Source organism: Cuculus canorus, chromosome 7 (assembly GCF_017976375.1).
Source record: "Cuculus canorus isolate bCucCan1 chromosome 7, bCucCan1.pri, whole genome shotgun sequence".
NCBI classification, from domain to species: domain Eukaryota; kingdom Metazoa; phylum Chordata; class Aves; order Cuculiformes; family Cuculidae; genus Cuculus; species Cuculus canorus.
In genome coordinates, this window is record NC_071407.1 from 28,464,847 (window position 1) to 28,491,636 (window position 26,790).

The 26,790-nt window shown below is 40.7% G+C and overlaps 1 protein-coding gene across 1 annotated transcript in view; it reads left to right on the plus strand.

Annotated features, from left to right (window-relative positions):
• The window catches only part of GRID1 (glutamate ionotropic receptor delta type subunit 1), a 599,405-nt gene that overhangs the window by 3,491 nt on the left and 569,124 nt on the right, over nt 1-26,790 (plus strand). Inside the window, exon 2 of the mRNA XM_054071863.1 lies at nt 7,483-7,559. The gene's annotated coding sequence lies outside the window, so the exon portion shown is untranslated. The remainder of the gene's footprint in view (nt 1-7,482; nt 7,560-26,790) is intronic.

Genomic DNA, 26,790 nt, shown 5'->3' on the forward strand with positions numbered 1-26,790 from the left:
TGAGATCAGCCTGTTGAATTCAGGGAAGTAAGAATGGCAGCTTCTTATTAAAATAGAAGGCAAAATGAGGCATTTCTTCTGCCTGTCAAATAACTTGGTAAATCTTCTCGGAGTCTTTGGTCCACATGCTTTGTTGGATTTGGTTACCTTTGTCCTATGAAAGTAAAAAATTCTTGGCAGAGGAAATGCTTTCATAAGTACCAAATGCCAAGCTTTTAAAAATTAATGCTATGTGGACAACATTGTTTTTATAAAAGGGTTGTTGAAATAGCCCAAGCTTCAGACTGATTTTAAAGAATACTTTGCATGTTTTAAGGAGCAGCGTGTGGTTTTCACTGGAAGCACAATGAGTCTGGGTGCCTCTCAGCAGCTGCAAATTGATGCATTCTCTGCAAAGAGGGAAGGGAAGCAGCAGTCCCTGATGTGCCTCCCACCAGGAGGGCTCCCGACATGGCTTGGCAGCTGGGGACAGTGCTTGGTGCTTGGCCAGAGGACTCTCCAGCCACTTCCACCAACGATCCTTTGGAGTTCTGCACTCTGAGGTCCTCCAGACAGTTCAATTGAGTTAAAAGAAGGCAAGCTGCATTACTTATAGCTTCATTAAACCTGCAGCTGGGATACTAAGTCCGCTCTTGACTTTAATTCACAAACGGGATTGAGTAAAGCATTTACCAGCTCTGCCTGACCCAAATCCCCAATGGCTTGTGGTGTCCACCCACGAGCTGGGAGCTTAAACATCCCTGCAGCCCTGGCTGGGCTGTGAAATGAGGATGTGTGCGTTTCCCCCTGCTGGGGCGATGTCCTGCCTTTCACCGCTGTCTGCAGACCCTGACGGCTTCTTGCCCTGTCCCCATCTTCCCCCAGTGATGGGGGTGACCCTGGGTCCTGTCAGTGTGAAGCAACGGACTCTTCTCCCCCAGCCCCTTGATGCTGCTGCCATGCTGGGCGGGAAGGCCTGCGCTGACAGGACTCCCATCCTGCTGCACCTCAGCCACCAGCAGCCCCTCAGGGAGAGAGGAGAGGAAGCTGAATCTCCTGTCAGGGAGAGGCAGAAGGAAGTGTATTGAATGCACTCGTTCAGTTCGTTTGCAGCGCTGGGGGTGTTACACGCCAGCCTGAGGTGCCAGCCGAGACCTGGGGCATCCCCATGAGCTGCAGTTGCCCCTCTTCCCAAAATCCCTCTTCCCTGGAGGGCAGGAGGTCTCTGCAGAGGGACTTGGACAGGCTGGATCCATGGGCCAAGGTTCAGCAAAGCCAAGAGCTGGCTCCTGCACTTGGGTCACAACAGCCCCATGCCATGTCATAGGCTTGGGGAAGAGCAGCTGGAAAGCTGCCCAGCAGAAAAGAACCTGAGGGTGCTGTTTGACAGGGGCTGAACATGAGCCAGCAGTGTGCTTGGGTGGCCAAAAAGGCCAACAGCACCCTGGCTTGGATCAGGTGTGGCCAGCAGGAGCAAGGAGTTGATTGCGCCCTTGTACTTGCTGGTGAGGCCGCACCTCGAATCCTGTGCTCAATTTTGGGCCTTTCACTACAAGAAAAACTTTGAGAGGCTGGAGCGTGTCCAGAGAAGGGAACAGAGCTGAGAAAGAGGCTGGGATATGAGGAGTGGCTGAGGGACCTGTTTATTCTGGAGAACAGGAGGCTGAGGGGAGACCTCATTGCTCTCTGCAGCTCCCTACAAGCAGGTTGTGAAGAGGTGGGTGTTGGTCTCTTCTGCCAGGTAATAAGTGATAGGGAGCAAGGAAATGGCCTCAAGTTGTGCCAGAGGAGGTTTTGACTGGATATTAGGAAAAATTACTTTACTCAATGAGTTGTCACTCACTGGAAGAAACTGCCCAGCGAAGTGGTGCAGCCACCATCCCTGGAGGTATTTAACAGACGTGGAGCTGTGGTGTTTCGGGACGTGGTTTAGTGGTGGAATTGGCAGTGTTATGTTTCCAAATGGACTCAATGACCTTAAAGGTTATTTCCAACCTGAAAGACTCTGTTGATCTGTGATTCTGAGAGGTGACAGCTCTATGCCAGCGTGCGGTGGGGAAGTGGCTTTGTGCCACCCTGCTTGTGCAGCCTGCCAGGACGCATGGCCGTCCCTCTGCAGAGGCCTCGCAGTCACCTCGGCGCCACAGGCTTAACAAGAGCCCAGGTGTTCCACTGCTTTTATTTGCTTTCAGTAACCGCCAGAGGGTGATGTGTTGAAATTATGCTTTGTACCTCCAGAAATGAGGCATTGCATACTTTAAAGGTTAGAACTTGTAGTCAAATTCTGCAGGTAGAGAAGATGCTTTCTCTTGTTAACTGCCGATGAGGTAGGCACTCCTCTGCTGCTCTCTTGGGCAGTGTTTTTGGGGCACACACTTCACCTTTATGAAAAGAAAACAGTAAAATGAAGGTTGAAAGATTATTCTCTGGGCCTTTAAGAAAAGGTTCTTTATTGTGTGTGTGGAAATGAAAGGATAGGGTACCAAAAAATCCCCAATTAATAAGTAGCTTTGACTAGTGATCAGCATGCTTATACCATCAAAGATCCTTGCATAAAACAGAACACAGCTTAATTTAACACTGCAGGAACTAAGCAGGGGATGGCTGAAGCTTAGGCAATTAATAATTAAGAAGCAGGAGATAGAAGATACTGTCTGAGAAGAAAATATGCTGTATGATGTACAAGTGGCTGCTGAAGTGCATACACAGTGAAGATGTGACTTGGATACTTGATTCTGAGAAGCATTTTGTCAAAATACCACTGAGGTGTAGATTTAAGACTCCAGTGGAATAGAAAGGCACCACTTTTGCAGCTGTACTTCTCACTCAGGTGCAGAAGCTTAGGAGGTTTATGACTTCTTAAGGAGTTTCACTGCCAAAAGCTCTCTCTAATATCTATGGTTAGACAATAATTTAGATGGAATATATACCTTGGTTTGTACTTTTCCCTGATCCTGTTCACTGCACAGAGAACGAAAAGAGCTGTAAGTGGTTCCTTGCTAAAATCCATGCATGCAGTTTCTATTTTAAAATGCAAGTGTATGTTTTCATGTTACAATACTGCTGACTTTGCTCTAGCTATACATAGTTAGTTGCCCTCTGTCCAAGCCATTTTTAACTCTGCTGTTCTGTTTTAAAGAAAACTGAATTGGAGAAGAAACATGCTTCTAATTCTGTCTTTTTTTAACCTCAGTGGAGATGGAAATGGAAATTGCTTTTGAGGGAAGAGTAGTAGATGGACCAGAACTACTTAACATCAGAGTCATAATTCATGCTGCTCACATCTTATCATAGAAGTACAAACTGTGCTGTTCTTGAAATTTCAATGCTTCCCCTTGCCATTTCAAACAGGGGTTAGGTCTCTTCATTTTGGTGAAAGAACTTGGTGTCGTCATTGACTTAACAGTACAAAATCTTCGAACAAAACCTGACTTCTCTAAGGACTATGAGGGAGATGTTAGCTTGCCAGCAATAATAAAAAGCAGAGGGTTTGTTTCTGCTGAGTCACTTCTCTTTTTCTACCTGTTTTCTAAGTAATAAAACAGTTTGCTATTAACTTTTGCATGTGCTTACAAGTACAGGAAGACTTGTAGCAAGCTGCATTTGAGAAATTCAGTTGCAGCTGAGCCATGTTACTAATGGTTATATTTAATCGTAATGATCATGGGCCCATCTGAGTTACTGTGAACTTCAGAGACACCCTGCCCAGTGGCAGATCCTCAGTGAATTCAGTGGGAGTTTCTCTTCTAGTGAAAATTATGAAGGTAAGAAAAGGAGGAGGTCACCCTCTTGTGGATCCATGTGTGCTAATCATACTGCTTCCAATTATTCATCATTGGTCCCTGGCTATACTTTCTTAGCTTCATACCTTGTTATCCATTGACAGAAAACTGAGTAGTCCCTGTACAGCTCTAGTTCTGCTTCAGAAAAAAAATCTGTCAAATTGACTGTTACCTCAATAAGGCCCACAGCTATTTTGTTAATTCTTTTTATTGTAGCTGAGATGCTGGAGTTGTGTTCTTCTTCCTGTTTCTAACTGATGTAATTACACTGTGAAAATGTTGTGGAAACTAAGCTGCAGCATGTATGCAACATTAGTCCTAACGTGGCTGGTCTAACACTTCCTTCTAATTACAATTTGCATATTGGAATTCTCTAAGCTGAAGAGGAGTAGTAAGGTAAGCAGAGTTGCTCTTGACCTTGGAGTTAAAGGACATGGCTTCACCTTCCAACCAGCTCCACACCTGTTACAGAGGCTTTCTTCATGGTAGAACGGATATGAGAGCCTTGTGAGGATAAGTGGATGTCAGCCTGGATGGGTGTGTATGTGGCTGGGAGAATTGACACTTTGGGGAACCCCTGTGATAAAGGTAGTTCCTTAGCTGCTTTCTCACCATGATAAAAAAAAAAAAAAAAAAAAAAAAACAAAAAAAAACCCCAAAAAAAACCCACTAGAAAACTTAAAAGGTCTCTAGAACAGATTATATCAAGGTCTGTGTTCTGAGATCTGAACTTCAGTGCTTCCTGAAAATTTGATGCAGTACAATATAGAAGGCAGATACTTCATCAGGCTTATAGCTGTCCTCAAAGAGATTCCTTGGGAGTGGTAGGGAAGGGAAGAGGTAAATACTTGCCCAGACAAGCTCTACAATTGCTTTTGTGAGATGTAGTGCACAGCAGAAAGAGGAACCAGATGTTTTTCTGTGATAACCACAGATTCTGAAATGAGAAACAGCAGGTAGCAAAATATAGCCAATAAAAGATAGGAATATCTCGCCACTGTAGCAAGATTTCAAGCCTTTCAGTGCTACATCTTCATAATTGAAGTGATGCCACACATAGGTGTTGTTTAGAAGAGATGTAACTCAAATAATTTTTCACTTTCCTGGCCCTGACTGATGTTCTACAACAGAGAATGCTGGAGCAGGAAGCACTGGCTTTGATTCCTTTCTGCTTAGCTTAAAAATCTGCAAAATAATTATGCTGTTGCACTTAAGAAAATTGAAACGTCTATTAGTATTAGGTTCCTTAGCAGACTTGTTACTCCTTTCTAATCCCTTCCAAATTTTCAGAGCATAATTTTTATAAACTGTCTAGATCTTTATCAAAACTTATTTGGGGAACGTGGCATGACCATAAACTGTACCTCTAAATGCAGTTATTCTGTTGGAAACAAATGTCTCAGTCCTTCTACCTCCAATCCAAAATGGTAATATCTAGCTTTTGTGATTGAAATTTAATTACCATGTCATTCCTCAGAGCAAAGTTGCTGAGAAGTACCTGCAAATACACACTTCCTTTAGCATAAATACAGCATGGCCGGCAGTTCACAAAACAGTGATATCTGCCTCTGTGTGTGCGTGACCTTGAGGGTCAGACACCTCACTAGCTCAGCTTGCTTCCCCATCCAAACCTCCTCCTGGGGAACTCGGGCAGATGTTCCCTCATGAGATCTATAGGAACAAGAATGGAGGTGGTACAGATGTATTTTTGTGTGTTTCTCCCTTTCTTACCTTTCACCTCTTGTCTCTGAATTGCCAGCCCAGAGTATCAAAACCAGTGATTGCTTTTATAGGGAAAAGTAGATACAGAAATGATGCTAAATGAATGAGTTAATTTGTAACCAGTTTGCTTGTAGCAGACATTACAAAACTGATTTTCAAAGAAGCATGAAGCAGCACTGGCTGGCAAGGAGCCCCGAAATGCTCTGTACCTTGGTCTTTTCTGCTTCGCCTGGAAGGAAACATGGCAACTCGCATCCACAGCCTTTAACTAATCCTATTAGACACTATTCTGAAAAAAAACCAAGGACATACAGGTTTCCCCTTTGATTAATCCAGTGTGGGTCTATTGCAAAGGCACCCTCTCCCATTGTGCCTCACATTTCCACATGCTCTTGAATAGAAATGAGCTCAAGATTTTTGGGAGCTTCAACTGTTTCAGAAAACTAGGAAGACAGGAAAAGGCTGTGACAGTTTGGTCTGCTTTGCTTGTTCAATTAACAGACCATGCAAAGAATGGAAGAGTTATGAGAGATCAAAACCGAACTGTCGCTGTTCTTAGTGTCCCGGATGGGCTTCAGGTTTTCAGGAAAACAAATAATCCACTTCAGAGGTGAGGAAAAAACATTTTCCATAACAGAAATACCCCAGCTATTGTTTGTCCTGGCCTGTCCTCCTCTTCCTCAGACCCATCCTAAGGCAGGTGAATGTTCATGGAGATCTCTCTTGTGTAATAGAGTCCTGAATCTGCTGTAAACCAAGTTGCTTACGAAACAAGAGCTCAGAAAATAAAAGTGTATTAAAAAATGAACAAATGGGAAGACGTAAGCAGTATGACGAAATGTGATGTGCCTGCTGAACGGGACGTTTTATTGCTGGATGTTGCTATAGCATCAGGAGACCATTGAAAATTAACACTGAAATCAGATCTGATTCCTGCCTAGATGTTCTTTTCTGTTTTGGACTTGAATAACATCTGGCCATTTTCAAAATGAAAATTGATTGGTGGTTTTCTTACAGCAGTATTCTTTCTCACACAGATGACTAATTAAATTTGTACATGCTTGTTCTCAGTTCTCTGTAAGCAACTGTGTAATCCTTTTTGTGCTTTGACAAAACATACTTTGCCATACAGGCCAAAAAGAATAGTAGCCACATGTCTCATGTTGCATCCTTAAGAGAACAGGCTGATAAAGTGTGTCAGCCTTAGACCAGACAGTTAGGTAGATAAACTGCTGTCTACTTTCTATCACTTTCAGTGATCCTTTTTTTCAGTGATTTCCTTTTAGGAGAATGGGCAGGCACAATTTCTATTTGAAAAATGGTTTATTGTCATGGGGTGTGGAAAATAATAGAATTATAGAATGGTTGGGGTTGGAACCGACCTTAGAGATCATCGAATTCCAACCTCTGCCATGGACAGGGACACCTCCTACTAGACCAGGCTACTCAAAGAACACACAAGTTTAGAACTTGCAAGCATGTAATTCACAATGATTTCATAAGAGCAATTAAATTTGCGACTGTATTTTTTGAGACTGGATCTTTGTGTATTGTTTTCTTGCATTGTAATAAGGAAATCTAAGGCACAAATCTTCGTTTCTGTGTCATAACTGCATGAAGAGAGACATTGGTGATACCATTCAAATCAAAGTAGTCTGTAACGCTGAAGTTCAACCCTGAAATATCAGCAGTGATGTCAGGCTCCTGGCATTACTTTGAATATACCGTGATAAATTAACCTGTAGGTTGAATTCCTGAATCTGCCCCAATTTTGTCCTTTTTTTTGACTTTTAATGGTAGAACTGTCTCTAGCCGCTAAGCCATTATTTCCATTGAATAAGTGACTCTGCAAGTTCTGTTACATTCTGTTCCTTCTATTGACACACTGGTTGCTGAAGCTAGCATATAGTGAGAGCCATGCTCAGCTCCTGCCCTCATCTATAATCAGGAAGATAATAAGGTACTTTTAAATGCTTTTCTTTCTTTACCTTTCTTACAGGATGAGAGTGAATCAATAGAGAATTCTACAGCAAGCTGAGCTCATTTTGTAATCATAATGGCTACCAGTTGAATCAGGTAAAATTCAGTCATTCTAATTGCCTATCTATTGTGGTTATTTTTAAGAATTCTGCTTCACAAAATGTCTCTTCACGTGAATACATTTTAAAGGAAGTATCACAAAGCATTCTGAAGCATAAAATGGGTTTCTTTGGCACGCGGGTGACAGCAGAATGCCATAACGAAACATTCAGTAATTGCACACAACTGGGGAAGCCCTGGTGGTCCCACTGGGATCAATTACTGAGTTCGGGTCATTTGCAGATGAGTAGCTGAGTAAGTAGTTAATCGAGCATGTACTCTAATAATAGGAGACCTCTGTCTCCTAGAGGAGACTGAAGGTGTGTAGTGGGCCTTGTCCTACTTGAATAGTCCTTCCATTAAAATGACTGTATTACCAATTAGACTTCTCTGCGCTTGTTTTCTGTTACATCAATATCCATTGTGTTTCCCTTGTCTTTTAATGACCTTACAATTGATCTGTTTTCTCTTTGATCATTTCTAGCTGACCAGGGCAGGGAGGCAGCCAGTGTTTCAGACCAGTCACCTACTTGTTGGTTTTGCTAGCTGATGACTTCTTTAGATTCATTGTTCCTGATTTCCATTGATAAATTTTCAGTCAGAAACAAGATTCAATGTCAAATCTTTACCATTAATTAGGAGGAGGATGGAAAAAGAAAATTCAAGTTGAGCTTATACAAGCTGTAAAATGCAAAATACAAAACTGTGACCCTAAAGTCAAAATTTATTTTATTTTTTTAAAAACTTATCAACACAAGTTGCCATTTCAGGTTTTGTATTATTTATGTTGCTGGATGAATTTGTTTCTCAGACTGCTCGGAGATGCTGTTGATTAGTTCTGTTTAGCCTGCAGAAAAATTAGACCTTAAGAGAAAGTTATGAATCTGATCATCCCGTTAATCACTCCAAGATGTAGGTATTGATGTAGGTATTCAGTGTGTATTCATGGTGATTCGCTTAGGAATTACAGGCTCCTTGAGGTGAGGTAGTGGAATATTTTTTTACCTGTAACCTTTTGTCACCTTTGCTTCCTTCACCCCCTCTGTGTACAATTTGAACTGACATAGGACATAATAATTCCTGAATGAAAAAAACCTCTTCAAATCATTCTCTTGAAAACTGACTTGAAGTTTGCATATTATTCTATTTGCATATTATTCCATTATGGGAAAGGGTCAGTGGGAGCTCTTTGCAGTAGCTGAATGGCTTGCTGAGTTGTGTTTTTCTAGCTTCACGTGACTGTTGCTTCAGCAGGCGTGTTTTCTGTAACATTTTTTTCTTTTAACTCTGTTGAATTAAATTAATATTTTGAACAGTTCATTCAATGTTTTTTCTAATATGTGACTTTCAAACATTCACAAGAGTGCAGACCGTGCTAGAGGATGTTGTTGTTTTGGAGAAAAAAAACACTCTTATGTCTCAAGAAGGGGGAACAAGTTTATTCCTTTAAGACCTAGTGATGAGTCTGAATGTACCAGTCCGAGTTCAGAGTCGGGGCTGAACTCTGTCACTTGATTTCATTTTAAAACTTGGAACACAAAGGAATTAAAGGCTTCTTCATGTGCTACACTAGGCACTCTATGTGGATGATTCCAGCTGAGTTCTTTCAGGTATTCAAACCCACCACACCTGGTCACCGTTCAGCCTGGTGCACTGAAGCCACACCCATACTTGGTGAGCACTGTGATGTAGGAAGGCTGGAAGGTAAGTACGTTGATTTGGCCTCTCTCCACCTTTTTTATTCACCTCACCTGCCTCCTCTGTGTTACTGTTCTGAACTGCCTGGTAGAGCTGAGGAGTTCAGTGCATCCAGTAGGGTAAATTTGATCCAAAATACTGCCCCACTGCATGTCAGGGAATAAATTGATTTTAGCTAATACTCTATTCCAGTTTACAGTGTCCTCTGATTTATGAGTGGGTATTTAAAACTATCCAATGAAATATTCCTCCTACTCACTCTTGGCTTCTGTTGATCCTTCAGAATCAGATTCCTGAATTCTAATGTAATTGCCTGTGAGCTAGGGCAGCACAGGATGCATAAACGTGCTGTTGTGAGTGCTTAGGATTATCTTACAGAAGACAATGAATTTTATGCATATTCTCCAGGGTTCCTTAAAATACGCTGATCAGCAAATACGCATGACTGTAAGCCAGTTCAGTAGAAAAATTGTGACATAAAACCACAATAGAACACAAAGTAGACTTATTGTAGGACTGGGGTTTTAGAGTTTTCAAAAGTATCCAAGGAATTTTGGAAAATAAATCCCACTGAGGTTCAAAGGGATTTGCATGGTTAAATCCTTCAGCCATTTTGGAAAAACCTTCTCCTAACTGTATAAATATAGGGAAACTATACAACAAATCAGTACATCCACTCCCACAGGAAGAAAACAAGTTCAGGAAATATATAGGCTTCACGCGGCAGCAGGCAAAGCAAGCTGAAAAACTACAGATGATGGAAGGAAGAAAAAGACTCCCAAGTAATTTTTTTTTTAATATATATTTTTTACTGTTTAATTTTTAAGACTACTCATCCTAACTGATGGCTAAAGGCTGCATCGATCCTAAGTTTAACTGCTGTGACTGCAGAGCTTCAAATTTCACTCATGATATTTTAGGGAAATAGGTTTGGGGCTGGCTGGTGCATATAAATATCCATTATCCTGCAGTGGATGTCATCTCCTTCACGGCTGCCTTTCATTTAAAGACTATATAACGCTGTGTTATAGCCAACACAACCATATAAATTGCTTACTTGGGAAGATAATGTTTGCATAGTCCGATATTTGCCTGCAATCTGTCACGTAGAGTCTAGCTCAGATCCTTTGCAGTCTGACGCATGCGTACCTCAAATCCAAGCCCAGCAAAAGCCCTGGCAATAACAGTTTGCAGTGTGCCCCAGGTATACTTCTCAAAAGTACTTTCTGTGCACCAAGTATACTTCTCAAAGTACTTTCTGCTGAGCTGATATTTCTGTTGCTGTGTTGAGTGCTGATGAAATGGTATGCTCATCACTCTGAGTTCAAATGCTGATGGCAGCATAGGGGTATGAACATATATCGTTATATATTGTTATGCAGTGCTGGTAATTCTTCCCCGTTTCAGGTAGATAAACTGATGGAAATATATTGTAAATTTTCTTGGGTTATTTTTAAAACAAAAATGCCATTTTCCTTGTTTGTATTCCAAGAAATGTCCAAAGAAAACAAGATTTAAATATGCATCTTAGCTTTTCTTCCCATGCTTTCTGAAACTGTACAATGTGATCACTTCATATGTTCAAATTTTGTCTCATATGCAAGGGGTTTAATTTATTTTGAAATAAATGGCAGGATTTCTAATGGATAAGGATATAAGAGAAAAAAAGAGTTTAAAAAATGAGAAATCAAGATAAACCTGGCATTCACCTTGTGTAAACTGGTAAAAGGAAATGTTTGGACTTCCTTTTTGCCTTCTGCACAAACTTTGCCCTTGTAGTTGTTGTGGTAGACAACCAGATGATGGTTAGCTTTGTTGGAAGCAAGTATAGTCAAAATTATATGAAGAGTATATAGACCCACAGTAATAATTTTTGGCATGGAGTATGATGTGGCAGCACAGGAGATGAAAAAATAGACTATCATGGCAGCGAGGGATCATCCCCAAATTTGAGGGATATTTTGTGCTGGTGTTTGGATTATTTCTGCTATCTTTTGTTAGCAAGAGGGATTATTTTTCCTCCCAGTCTGACACATTCATAATTATTTAGATCAGTTCATAGAAAAATAAATAAGCACAACCCCAATAAAATTCAATTAGCTCCCCGCCCCCAGCACTCCCTGAATCCTAAATATCTACAGAGCCATTTGAAGAAATGCTGAATCAGAAGATGGGCTCTTCCACCCTTCCAATCAATAAGATAGTAGAAGATATACCATATGAAACAGACTGCTCATTTTAACAAGGAAAGAATACTTTCTATAAATTAAAAATAACCCATTCCTTACCTCCAGAATAGGTAGAAGCAATAGAATTGATTCCAAGATCAGCAAACCTAGCAGTGTACTGCATGGGGAGTGCTGACACTGCACAGCACTCCCATGCTGAAGAATAAAAAAGATGGTGACAGAGATGGAACAGGGGTACCTTAGTACCTTCCCAGGCATTTACTGCTGAGAAAGCTATCCAATGTCTCTTTGGAATTAGAAGATAGGATACCTGGCTGTAAAATGTGAAATAAAATAGGGCAATTGCTGTAAGAGTCCAGTAATATTGGGAAGAAAGGAATTATTGAGAAAGAATTATGAACAGAGAAGGGGAAAGCATTTTTAACTCTTGAAATGGGGAAACTGTAACAAGTCAGTGAAGTACTTTAAGGCAAATTTTAGTTACATCAACCTGGAACTGGGAAGTTCCTAGGCCTGGAGTTCGTAGAGTGTCTGTAGGAACTGAACAGGGAAAATGAAGGAAAGAAAGTAGAGACGTAAATGCATCTCATTAGCTATCTGAGAGAGAAAGCTGAGAAAAGATGAATGTTTTGAGTGAGAGAGACAGGCTGGGAAGGATCTATCAGCCTCTTTAACTCAAAGGGCTTATTTCATTCTGAGTGAATGAGGAACCAGAGGGACAGCATAATGTTCTGTTTTGAGAGGTTGGTTATGAATTTTTAGAAAGTGAAGAGACAACAACAACAACAGAATTAGTCAGCTGGGAAAAGATAGCTTCTGCTTTGAGGTTGATGAGCTTCCCTTGTGACTGGGAGAAACAGTGTAGAAGTTCCTGCTCTAACTTGGAAGAGATGGAATTTTTAATTTGGGAAAAATGAAAACTGGTCCTTGAATAAAGCAACAGGACTTAAGCCACTTGAATGTCACAGAAGTACCTCTGTATGTGCTCTGCAATTTTTGTCCTATCTGAATTTTCACTATGCAAGAAAAAGCTTCTTGAGGACCTGCAGAAGTATTTGTCTGTAAAGTCTTCCTTTCCTACATTGCGACACTTACCAAGAGCAAGGACAGAATCATAGAATAATTTGGGTTGGAAGGGACTTTAAGGATCATCAAGGGAAATGACATCAGTAGGGACAGATTTGGTTGTGGAGCAAAATTCTGCTTGTGCATGTGGCTGCTTAACTCCACTGTAGTCCAAATCTAAGATACAGCTTTTCACAGAGGAGATGGTCGACTTTGAATTTGTGAGAGGGAAAGGCTTAAAAATGTGTTCTGGATAATTAATTTGGTGGTGGTGTATCTTGAAATCAGCTTTTTATCCATGTGACAGAGACAGCAGAGGCATACACAGTACAAACTCCCTTGCCTGCCTCTTCCAGGAAGCCCTTACATTACTGCAGAAAGTGAGAACCTCTCTGGAGGCAAGAAAGCAGTGAGTCTTCAGTTTGCTCTACCATCCACAGCTTGCCTGAGACTGCCAGAGAGATGCTAACTAGTGCCATCTGTGAGTCCTGAGAGGCTCTTCAGATCAGGCACCCTACAGCCAGCATAAGGGGCTGCTTTATTTTCATGGCAGCAGTTCTTAATGTATTTTAATTCACGCAGAGTACATAAAACTCCATTAGTTGTGCCAAGTTAAAAAGGTGCAGGGAGTTATCTAAAATTCAAAGGGAAGATAGCTGAATTGCTATCTGACAATGGAGGTACACAGAATTAAAGGCAAAGGAAGATGCCTGTGTAAGTCAGACCTTTGACTTTTTAATCCTGCCCAATTGCTGCAGTCAGGATCACAGAGAATATTTTTGTGAGCTATTGCTCAGCAAAAGCAAACCAGATCAACCATAGTTTGTGAAATAAGATCAGCCCTGTCCTGAGGCATCAAACACAACATACAAAGCTTCTGGCAAAAACAGAGAGAAATAATACCAGCTTGTCCTCCTTAAAAATGAGTGAGGAAAGTGCATCTGGTGTAGCCGTAAAATGAGAAGTGACTTGTTTTAAAAGGAAAACAAGCATCAATTTGTCATTCTCAAGCTATGTTTTTTTGCAGTGCAGGATTGCTGCAGGGATCACAGCAGTCAGGGATAGAGAAAGACTATTAATTGAATTCATTCCCCTACACTCATAGACATAATCCCCTGATGCAAAACCAGGGTTTATTAAGGTTGCAGTGTATTTGCTACGGGAATCAGACCTCTAATAATATCACCCCTGGAGGAATAATGCTTCTTCTCTTTAGAAGTGTGCTGTGGATGGTTGTGCACTGCTGCTATACATTGGGAAAAGACACTGACTGTGGAAGTGAACACAGAACAGTAAGAAAGACCATCTAAAAGAAACCAGAAATGTTCAGGTGATCTGCAGGCATTACCTGCTTTTCAGATAGGTCAGTATTTAATGAGAAAACTGAGATATGCTGGCTTGAGTCATGCTTAAATTGTCCCAGCAGATCCTGAATTTCAGATCCCACCCTAGTACACTTCAGCCTAGAGGGGAAAGCTGTGTTGAATGCCACAAGAGCTCTGAAGGGCAAGTGTGAGGAGATCAAAAATTCTGGTGCTGTTCGAATCTCCATCAAATAGCTGTATAAAAGACCAAAAGAAGAGTTCTAGCAGCCCACACTGAATGCAGGGAAGATACTTATAGAGCTGGGTAGCTTTATTATGTTTATTATGGAAATAATTCAGTAAAGACTTTTGCTGAGTTCTTTGTCCTCCTCTCTTCTCTGCGGGATGCGGCTTTTGGTCTACAGCTTAGCTGCTAACATCAGAGTTGGAAACACAGCCATGTTGTACAGATGTCTGTGGTTGTATCCAGCCCAGAACTTCCTTCCTTCTCCCCCTATTTCAAGCTTTTGCAGCTCCTGTTGCCTCATCTATGCTAGCAGACACAATGGTAGGAAGCTACGAAACATAAAGTGATGGGTTTGTATTTTGCAGTGCATATTAAGGGCTTAAGCTCCAAAATCTGATGATAGCACAATTGCATAAATTTTGAACTTGCATCACAAGAGTGAGCATGTGATGCATACCTCATTTTTAACTGAGCTTATGTTTTCTGTCACAGGAGATTGTGATAAAATTAATTCATCCTTCACCTGCCTGCCAGATCCTCAGGGCTGCTTCAATTTTTTCTGTTGTAGGAGATTATGTCTTTGCAAAGGCACAGAAAATGCAGTTGAAAATAGTATTTTTGTTTACTATCTGTTGCTTTACAGGCTCAGTGTAGCATAGGACTATACAGAAGAGAAGCCCTGAAATCAGGGATGTTGGGTTTCCTAGGATTTTGGTTGAGGTTTCTGGAAGTTGTAACTCACTCTGAGTTTTGTTTTGACTTGTTATCAGGGTCCATAATCCAGGGAAGAAAGCCCTATCCCTCAGAAAATGGCTCCTGGTGAGGATGTTAAGTTGGTCATTCTGAAAATCAAGACACAATTGCTAATGATTTATTAAAGTATCAGTCTTTGATTTAAAGCCTGCTGCTAATTGCTTAGCTGGGTATATAAACACAGTGCTAGAAATTTGGATATCAAGTAGTATCCCTTTAAAGCTTTGATGTTCAGCTTTGAGAAAGTTAGTTACAGTCATTTTTCCCCTTCCTAAAATAAATGTGAGAGGAAACATCAAATTAATCATAGGTACAAAGGCTGCCTGTAGCCAGCTAGCTCATTAAGTCCCGTTTTTTCCAAGCTCCATGTTTCTTTCAGAATTTTAATCTCTATTGCAGCTTTTTGTTGGAGTGTATGTACCATTCTGCAACAGTGAAATGCTTTTCTGGCTCATTTATCATCCTTTGCCTTGAGGAAAGTCTATACAATTATCTTTGTACTTGTGTTACACTCAGAAGTTTTATAAACCAGGTGTCTGCAGGCTTATGGAACTTGTGCAGTGGAAGATGTACATTAGAGAAAATGCATCAGTGCTTCTGAAAGTCCCTCCTTGGAAGTTAGATATTTACATCCTCTTACACAACGCGAACTGTTTATTTTTCCATTGCTGTTTTCTGGCTTATAGCACCACCTACAAGTTACTTTCAAATTATAGATGCAGGCTGATGAACTTTGCATGCCTGTGTACCATCTTCTATGATGTAGCTGCACTTCCCACTCTTCTGCATCCTCAGGGGAGCATCAGCGACTTCAGCCATAGCAATTGGCTGCTGTTAGGGATGCTCTGAACTTCATCCAATTGTGAAGGTCACTGCATCCCATTTATTCCTCAGATCTGGATTTTAATTAGTGAGAGAGGAGGATGAGCCATGGAAGGGAGTCTTTGCTGGTGTAAAGGATGGTCCCTATCCCAAAACTTGGTAAACTAGTGTAGAAGACAGTGATAGAAGCTCAGGTCCAAAGACAGTCATTGTGGGTGACTAAAAATGACCTTAGTATTCCTTCACAAGGTGGAGCTTCAAGCTAAACCATTGGGCTTTTTACTTCAAAAATCTCACCTCAAGATGTTAATTTAACAAGTTTGATTACTTAGGTTTTGTGAGAGTAAAACTAGGCACACTCTGACAGAGGGATAATTCTCCTGCATGCCCAAAACATCAGTAAATTATTGCAACAGCGGTAATGGCTTTGGTGGAGTCTTTTCTTCCCAGTAGAGCACAGTATTCCTCATGCTTTCGTGGCACTATGTGCAGCTCAGGAAATGTTTGTCTGTAGCTCAGCTGTCAGTTAATCCCTGTTCCCAGTGTAGCTGACAAATCTAACTCTGGTGAAAATTGTGATGATACCTTTTATTCTTGAATCTCTTTATTTTTTTAAACAAAGGATGTTATTTCTACTCACAAAAATAAAAGGCACTTACCACTGCAGATGCACTCTACAGCTATCGGAGCAACTCACACACTGTGATTGCAGCTGCTCTGACAATAGAAAATGAAGCCTGGGTTCATACAGGTTTTTCTTGCTGTTGTTAAGCAGAAGAGGAAGGAGATTATTCTGTTGTATGTAAGTCTAAACATAGTTTAGATTGAAAAACTTTCAGTATGCACCTTAGTGAAGCCTTTGTTTATTAATTTATCAAATCTGAGTGTTAATTATGGCTTATTTGACATATGTTCATCTAAAACTTCTTCCACAGTATTTGTAATACAATCCCATTCACATTCTCACTGATTTGCTTTGGGTGCAAAGGTTATGAGACAAAGAAAATGCCTGGTGTAAATGTTCCCAGAAAAGCAGAGACAAAATAAAAGATAATAATAAGAAGAAGTATCTCTAGCAAAAGAGTGCATAAACTTTCAATGTAAAAGGAGCGATTGCATTCCCAAGTGTATTGCAATTAATGGTGGGTATCTTATCGAAAGGATTTTTCTGCCCTTAGACTTCATCACAGAGGCAAAAAGTTCCTGATGGAGTCACTTGTTCTTACTGGTAAAGTATGAAAAACATATTCTGGAGTCCAATTCTGCAGACACTTTCATTTTATTTCTCCTTCACTCACTTCATTTTTTTATCACCAAATACTGTTGCATGAGGATGGGATTCAGTATTTGAGAACTCATAGGCTCCTGCTCCTTCTTCCCTGAGTGAAGTTATAATCAACTTGTGACACCAGAGGTGGCTGTTGTAAAGGTGGTTCTGTCGTAAGAATGTGGTTTCAAGTGGAGAGAATAAGCAGTAGGAACAGAAGAAATGTCAAGTAATCATACAGTTTTCATATTAGCTACTGTATTAATACAACATCATAGTCCCAGCAAAAAGGCAAAAGTGTTTCTGAACTGAGAATAGCTCAAAAGTTTTGCCTATAACATCAGGCGCTCTTTTGGATTCTGTTAGTTTAACAACCAGATTACCAACCAGTACACAGAAAAAAGATTAGTTTGTGTAGTGTGTGTAGCAGGTTTTACTGAGCTTTTTATTATGTCACGTATAAGAGAGGTAGATTTTGGCAACATACAAACAGACGACAACTCTAGCCCAACAATTTTAACAAAACCTGTTACCTGAAAAGGGTGCTTAAGTGTCTGTAGCAACAGCTATAATGGCTGTTTAATTTTTTCTTTTAGCAGGATACTTTGGTGTCACACAGAATAGAGGGAAGACCAAGTGGTAGCAGAATACCAGATGTGGAAGCTTTAATTACAAGGAAAATCAAACCAGGGCTTTAATTTGGGGGTTTAAGGTGCTGGCATAGCTTTCTGCAGAGCCTCTGCTGAGTCAGTCACACCAGGAGGAAGTCTCATGCTGTCCTTGCCTACGTGACAGTTTGCTTGAACAGAACACGTTTTTCTGCCAATGCTCCCTCCTTTCCTCCCACTTCTCCTTATTCATTTCAAGAAGAGCAATGTAAGTAGTACTCTGAGGCCTCATTTAGCCCAGCATTTTCTCTGTCCAATTAGCAAATACCTTGCACCACTGATTTTAGAAATGATGTGACCACTGTCCTCTAACTAGTTACAATGCATCAACTCCATCTTGAACAGTACTAATTTCCAGTTATCAGGGAATAACATATGGAAATGCTGACAAGAAAGGTTTGCTTGCATCCTTCTCCAGATGCTCTTTAGACAAGGGCTCAGTGTTGCAGGTTTTGTCCCACTGGACCCTTTCTTACTGCTGATATTGATCTAGTCGTATTTCTTAAACTGAACTGCGTTGCTTGCACACCTTGCATGGATATTGTTGTCCCAGCATAGTTCTTGCGTTGGTTCCTTAGCCTGAGTTTGGGTACATGGACCTGATTGTAGCAGCCGGGAGCCTTCATTTGCAGGCTGAGGAAGTCCACTTAACCTGGATCCTAGCTCAACCACCTCTGCCCCCTTGAAGGACTGACACAGTCTGCTCCAAGCTTCAGTTTTCCCTCTGTAAAATGGGAATAGAATAGATCCACCTGTAAGGCGAGGAGTACAAAGGTAATAAATACTTCAGCAGATAAGAACATCATCCACTGAAGCCTTTGTACTTCATTTCCTTAATTCTTTGGGAAGAATTAAGTTCACAGGGTAGGCGGACTTCTGAATCTTGCCAGTCACTGGCCTCACAACTGTGTCACTCCACTGGCCCTTATGCTGTCTCCTATGAATCTTCTGACAAATCCATCCTTCCAGTTGGTTTTTCATTTGCTCTTCTAGGGAAAATATATGTTTCAATTACAAACAGCCTTTCCTAATATTTCCTTTCTTTAAAGTCTTGACCTACCAAAAGTTTAGCACATTGGGAAATGAGAGTAATATTCCAGCTTTACTACCTGATAAAATGGTCACCATCAGGACACCAATACTGATTTCCCAGCCCTCTTACAGTATGAAGACGCTTTTCCTTTTTTATTTGCAGCAGCAGCATGTGACTCAAGTGATGGTTGTTTCCCAAAATGCTGTGTTCACATGCTGCCAATTTAGTGATCTCACCTGCAATACAAGACCTTCTGTTCTATCGCTTTTACTCCTACCATTTCTTGTCTTTGGATATTGTTGTTAAACAGGATGATCTTCTCTGTTTAACTGTAGTAATTGTTAATTTACAAGCTTCTTGCAGTTAAGATAGGAGTTTTTACCCTCCGAGAACAGATAAAATGTCCCAGCTATTAGGGGCAAGAAGAGTTGTACCATAACTTTGTTTTATGCTCTTCACAAGTAGAAGGTGAAATAAGATGATCTCAGAAGGGCCACAGATTCTCCAATCTTGTTAAATGACTGTATTTGAAATGGAGAAATTATTTTATTTGTGTTTATTCTTGTTCTCCAATATAATCCAGGCTTTTGAAAAACTAGGGAGATTAAATTTTTAAAGTATTCCTTATCTTCACTTTGGATTCCAAGAATTACCTCCTACTATATATTTATGGTTTATTCAAGTTATCTGTAAAAAGTATGAATAAATTATCCATTAGAGTATCACCCTCCTGTACGTATCTGTGCCTCTTCCTTCTCTGTAGGTATGGGCTCTTTCATTCACAGTGTTATCTTTTTTCTTTGTACCTGCAGTTGCTATAATTTCTCAACAGTACTTGATAGTCACATCCTTGTCTATCTGAGTGTATTACCCCTCTGATGGTGAGATCACCTGCTAAGCTGACTCCATCCAAAAAAAAAGCCATATGAAGTACAGTTAAAAATTCCTGGTTCCAAGCACAATTAAACAAAAAAACCCACAAATAAACACACCTTTAGAGAGAATATGAAAAGTCTTGGACTACTTGCTTTCATGCAGAGAGCTATGTGGCTTGAAAAATAATATATATTTCACTATTTCTACTCTGCAGACCATATGTGGAACAGGTAAAATCTGAGAACCACTGAACATATTCATAACTCTGTGTGCACACAAAATCTGCAATCAAATTTGTTATCGTCATGCCATGAGGTTATCTTCTGTGGTGACGGCTGACTCAAATGGATAGTTAATGCTAGCTTTGCAGCTGACTTCCCAATATCAAAAATGACGCTGTCCTTGCATCTAACTGTTCTCACATAATGTAGATCCCTCCTTGCAGAACTCAGTTTCACTGCAGCTGAACTGGTAATAGCACTGACAGCAGGAACAATTAGCATTCTTAAAGGTAAACATGAATCCTCATCACTCAGCTGCTGCTGCAGGTCACGATAGGGAGATGAGTGCTTGGTAGTGACAATTCAAGATGAGAGATTGTAACAAAGCAGGAAAGAAAAGTCTCTGTACTGACAATGAAAGTACATAACAGTTCTGGCATACATAACTTTGAGTCAGTTACCTCCCAATCAAACTGTCACAACACACAAACTGCTCAAACAACAGTAGAACTAACAATATTTTTCATTGTCACCTTATATTTAATCATAGACTCATCATAGATGGGTTTGCATTGGAAGGAACAATTTAAGCCCATCCAATCCAACTGCCCTGCAGAGAGCAGAGGTGTCTTCAACTCAATCAGGCTGCTAAGAGCCCCATCTACCATGACCTTGAGTGTTTCCAGGGATGGGACATTCACCACCTCTCTGGGCAACAAGTGCCAGTGTCTCACCACCCCCAGTGTAAACAATTACTTCCTTATATCTAGTCTGAATCACCCCTTTTAAAACCTCTTGTCCTGTTACAACAGGCCCTACCAAAAAGGTTGTCCTCATCTTTCTTAAAGGAGCCCTTTAAGTGCTGAAAAGCCACAATAAGGTCTCCTCAGAGCTTTCTGTTCTTCAGGCTGAACAACCTCAACTCTCTCAGCCTCTCCTCATATGGGAGGTGTTCCAGTCCTCTGATCAGTTTTGTGGCCTCCTCTGGACCTGGTCCAACAGGTACATGTCCTCTGTAGGCATTGATAGCCGCACTCCAGTCATGAGCTTCATCCCACCAAGTTTCATTAATAGCAACCACAGCATAGCTTTATAGCAGCACGTTGCCTTCCAACTCCTCCTGTTAGTTGCCCATGCTACGTGCATTGGAGTAGAGGCACACCAGCTGGGCTGTCAGCCATGCCACCTTCTTAGAGGAACACTCCTTAATTCCTTTGAGATATTTCACCAGTGTTTCCCTCTTGGCTCCTACTACCTTCAGAGCCTCTGGCTCATCTCTGTAAGACTTCAACTGTGCTGCAGTGTACCCAGCAGAAATGCAGGCTGAGGGCCTTCACTAGTACCCCGTTCCTCTAACCTTGTAGTGGCATCCCTCTGCTTGTCTCAGGCAAGCCTGATATTACACCCCTTATGGTCTAGTTTAAAGCTAGGATTAGCCTGGATATTTTTACCTAGTAAGTATAAATTCAGAGAATTTGACAAGAACAGGATGGGCAAGAATTCTAAATGATCCTGTATGAAGGGGTTTTCGTTCCAGCTGTTTGATTAGCAGGTCACAGGTGCTAAAACTTGAGTATCTGAGTGAGAGTTACCTTGCTCAATAATGAGGCTGGCCTTTCCTTTGCTTCTAGGTTTTTGACCATGGTTTCTCCAGCCCTGGAGAACATATAATATTGATAATTAGATCTGAGGCATACTGGCAGTGCTGCTATGATATTAGGTATTTTCTCTGTTTACCCATATAAGGTATTTTAGCCTGTACAGGCACTTGTATTTGTGCTCTCCATAGAGCTAATTATCTCAAGTGCAAATTCAGTCCTGTGCAATTCTGTTTCTAGTTTCACATTTAGCCAATAGGGATCTTGATCTCCCTCCACCACGAAATCTGTGCTCAGCTGCTGCATAATCCTGTTCCTGCTTATGTTTCAGAGCCACATGGAGCTCTAAGCTGTGCCACACATGAACTGTAGTAGTATTTAAAAAGGAGGATTCCCTGCTTCTCTTGCTGGGGCAGCTGATCTGACAGGCACGCCCCAACTCTGCTGGGGCCTTCCCTGCTAGCCAGCTCTTTTGAAATGTTCGAATCTGTGGTATGAGTCAAAGCAAAAATGACAAGCAGGGGCATTTCCTCATTTCTGCAGGTGAGTGGTGTTTTAGCCATTTGGGATTGGGATGACAGTCATTCCCACTCTCTGGCCTATTGTATGTTTGAATAATTTTATGGGGTGCACCAGCTTCTATATAAGAAATTTAGAGCGCCTATCAGCCCATGAACAACCACAGTTTTAGGATACAGCAGGTCTGGACTCAACATGATAAAGGAAACATCTTAATTCAGGTTCTGGGACTGAATGGACATGAGGCACCTAATTTCAGTATTCCCTAGAGGACAACACCTTAAAACTTCAAAAACATTTCTTTTGGTACCCGCCTCCTGTGCAATCCCTGTAGAGTTATTTGGGAACTTGTGAATTCCAGTCAATCCAAAGTTATCTAAAAGTTATTTTTTGTGTTTTGTTGAGTCTATACTCAGCCTTTATCTTGTGAGGGAGAAGGAAAAAAGAGAAGAGTGTGAATGCAAACCAACACAGAGAAGTAAATAATCCATGCCTGGTACACTGGGACTTCGTAATCAAACTAGCTGACAAGGTCCTCTCAATTTCTTACTGGTGCAGGATTAAATATCCTGCCTAGAGACAGAGAATGGAGATCACAGCTGTTTTCTAATAGGGCTGACAATCCCTATGGGACCTGCAGTGGTAACCATCAAACTCCATCAAAGAGGGTAACTCAGACTTGCACTGTCTTCTAGATTTTACTTTATGAAGCTGTTTATCATGAAAACTTGGCCAAGCAAGGGCCCAGGGGAAAAATGATTAGACATATGCTGCATATCTAGAGCTTAAAAATATCTTGGTGAATCTGCAAAAGGCAGAGATGCTCCTCAGGAGGAAAACGAGAGAGAGTGCTAATTGCATTTATCACTTTAGGAGCATGAGTTGTTGATAAAGTGTTGATAGCTAAGATAACAAGCTGCATCCCTGTGTAGCATCCCATTTCTACTTGTTGTCTTGCTTCCTAAACCATTTGTAGAGTGTGTCCCTGAAGAAGGTTTTCTTTCTTGACCTGCTAGTTTTTTTGTATGAAAAAGCTAAGGGCAAGCACAACGCTAAAGCTGTTTCCTCTGCTTTAATAAAATATCAAGCTTCTGTCAAGGGCAGTAGCATCATTAGCACAGGCTATATCCTAGACTTACTTTGCCATTGCTTGGGATGTCTGATGCCAAGGTATGCTCCCTGTGGGATCTCTTAGAGCAGATGACAAGGTATGCTCCATGCGGGATCTCTTAGAGCAGAGCTACTGTATTTGAGATATACCCAAAGGCTTCAGCCTTCTTTTGAAGCATCTCAGTATTGTCTTTACTCTGAGTGCCTCCTGCTGCTGCTAATTAAGGTGGGTTAAGCCCTATTTTTTTGGCAAGCAGAGACAGCAGCGTGAAGAAGTCTTACTGCAGGAATTGTCAGGTAATGCATTTTCTGTTATTCCTGCTGTTTGAGGGGAAAGCAACCTCTGACCTGTTCCCCTAAGAAAAGAAATAGTGTGCTAAGCTCAAAATTATGGAGGCTTATTTACTGTTCATTTTTAACCTTTGCCAACCTCTGGCATGAGAACTCTGGCTCTGATTTTGAGGAATGTTTTACCTTGTGAAGGAAATCTGGCATTGACCAAAGCTTCAGGTGGGTTTCAGTTAGAATCTTTTGTTAGTAGTTCTCTGGGAGGATGGGACAGCTAGGATTGCAGTCCAGGGTTGAAAATCCAAAGGAGGATTTCTTAAACTGTTCTGGGAATATATGAAGTGGTTCCTCATCTTGGAATGGGATACAGTACATGTAGGAACTCTGTGCTTCTCTAGTTAAACTCTTAAGAGGGTTTTCTACATGGATAAAAGTATTTTTTAAGTAATAGCTGGACAATTCATGTCTGGAATATTGGGGCATCTGTTTTCTCTCTCATTCTGTTTTTTTTCTGCCTGCTATGTTTAAAATGCACTATGTTATATCACTGCGAAATGAGCTTTCCACTGGATGGATTACAAGGTGCTAAAGAGTGAATGCATAGTCCAATTCTGCCCTTTTGAATGTTCTTTACAGTAGTCCTTAGGTTCATAATTATGTTATCTTAAATAACTTTTTTGTTTCTTTAAAAAAGAATGCTTTCATATACTAAGCATGGAGCAGAAGAGATAGTGAAAAAGAACACTTTTTTTATGTTCAGCTCTCATTCATGGTGCATTTGTGTGCCTATCTGTACAAGCTTAATAATGCCTTAACCTATTTTTTTTGCATCCACTATGATAGGAGATTCATAGAGTCTCGTGACTGTAACCTCTCTTTGAATCTGAGGGGGTGGGGGAGTGCACCTTGAAAATGCTGCTTTAGACAGTCAAAGACTGGATTCTCTGGAATTATGCAGACAAACCCTGATTAGCTCTTCTCAATGCACATGGTTATTTCCGTAAATAAAAGCATATAAAATAATCACTGACTATTTGAGACAACTTCCACGTTGCGTTGTCACATTGTGAACACTGAAATGTTCCCCCAGTGTGGTGGGAAGAGGGAACCTGAAATGTAAGCTCACATCAAAATTCTTTGATGATCAGGGACGAGAGGTCTAGTTTTGAACTTTAGAAACAGAGTGCAGGAGGACCCCAAGGAAGGAAAAAATACAGCACCTTCATAGCCAGCAGATCTGCTGTTGTGAGATATGACAAATATCTCACATTTTTGAGTTCTGCGGTGCAGATGGCAGTAACAAATGGCTGCTGGAGAGCAAAAAGGATTCTCCTTGGCTCTTTGCACAATCAAGGGGTCCCTTATCAGAGGCTCCATTGCCAAAGGATTGCCTAAACAGCAAGAAGTATTGTAATGAACTGTAGGGAGCTGCATCTGCAGATAATCAATTAGAATGAAGGAATATAGCTGAATTTTTGCAGGGCTACAGCTAAGAAAAAACCCACTTCTTTCCTTATAAACAAGACAAACCGGGTCAGTAAAACAGTGAAAGAGATTAAATATGTAATCTCACAATGTTCTACTCAGTCACTTTCAGAGCAGAACACCACTTTGCATTCACTCTTGATGTTTATTTATCTCTGAGGGACCCTGCAAAAATTGAGAGAATAATAAAAAATACAAGAAAAAAATCTCCCGGAGCTCTCAGTTGAGGTTATTTTCTATATGATTGCTGTAAACATGAACAGATATTGACCTCCAGGTGTTAAAAAGCAGTAGGCAAAGCTGTTTTACTTAAGCAATGGAATTTTTCAGTGCTAATTCTTGCCTGGTTTTGTCACAGGTCAGTTTTGTCAAGAGCGATAGTGTGACCCTCAGACCATTGAAAAACTGCAGCTCATTCTAAACTTGGTTTTCCTATCACAGGATGGCTGAATTTGTATCCTAGATGACAAAACCTCTGAAATTAATAAAATGGCTCATAAGAGTATAATTCTTCTCCTTCTGTGTCCATGCAGGACACTCTCTATTGTGATAGACTCAGCAGATGCTCTTCATGTGAACCCCTATATCTGTATTGGTCTTGTCTCTTTTCCTGAGTGCAGGTGATGATGAAAACCCCTTCTGAATGGCCTGTATGTATGGCAAAAATGTTGCTGTGTTAGGACTCCAAATGAGTCCCAAGTGTGATAGGAAGTCCTAAACATTCTGTTGATCTTGTAGTCTATCTTGTCAAAGTCTCACTGAAAAAGTGCATCTCCGGAATAAGAAATTTAGGCCAGCTTAGAAAAATATAAATTTGCAGTAATTGTTGCCCCCTTATTCCTTCCTCCCATCATTCAAATGAGCTGCAACTTACAAAAAAGTAATTTGATACTGAACATCAATGAACATAACGTAGTGCTTGGGAAACAGTTCTCTAACCTTATGATGTGCAAGGGACAGCCAGAGGATCTGTGCTGAATGCAGGTACAGACTTCAGGAGTAACCCCTCAGGAGGTTAATTTAATAAATATCTTGAAAATCTAATTTTAATAAGTTTGAAATAATTGCAAATCGGAATTTAAAATGTGCAGTAATGAAAAAGTAAACTACATTTTCTTTCCTTCCCCTCCTTTTTCATTAAGGGAGGAAAGAAATTTCCTTATTTCAGAAGCTGCTGAAAACATTAATTCAGGATTTGTACCTGCAGACTCTGGGAAGTACATGTGACTTGTTAAATTTTCATCCTCTAAAAGGCTGAATCAGAGTAATTTTCTCAGCTCTTGAACATACACTGAAACATAGAACAGATTGGGCAGATGTTACACTGTTCTTGGTTCCGATACTGTCAGTTCTGAGATCCAGAGATCTAATGAAAATGTCCTGAAGAGATGCACTGTTCTGGAGCAAGTTTTATATGCAGGCCAAATGCCATCCCAATTCAGATGACTAAATTTGTCACCGAATTACTTGGATTTGAGGTTTTCCTTCAACTGAGATACAAATCACATTTTTTTTTTCCCGGATCCCTCTTTTAGCAGAGACATGAGGGTTTTTTAAATGAAAACCAAAATTTGTATTTATCATTATCAATTATACTCAACAATTTTTTGATTGTGAAAGTAAAATTGAATCTTCCATATGATTGCCTTCAAACTTCAGAAGTCTTTGCTCTGAAGTTCTTTCTTTTCTTTTTTCTCCTTCCTTTATAATAGTTACATTTTCTGCACCTCAGCTCAGTTCATCTCCTCGCCCATATTATGAGCAATATTGGTTGTGAAACTGCCTGAAGATCATGTGAATATAGTGAGTGTAAGGAGTTTTTTCCAGCCTTATGTTGAGGGCAGAGGTTTTAAGGGTTGTGGGGTCACAGTATTGCTCCCACTGTGCTGCTCCGGTCTTTGGCTCAGGTTGGTGTTCATGACTGTGTCGTCAGCTTCTCAGGGTAGTGAGATCACTGAAGATTGATTACTGAGGTGGTGACTACTGGTAGTGAGTTCTGTCTGCTTGAGACCAGTTACCCACTGTGCAGATGGGTACCAGATTTTGTAGTTTTATCTCATAGCACAGAAGTTCTGATTTCTTCAT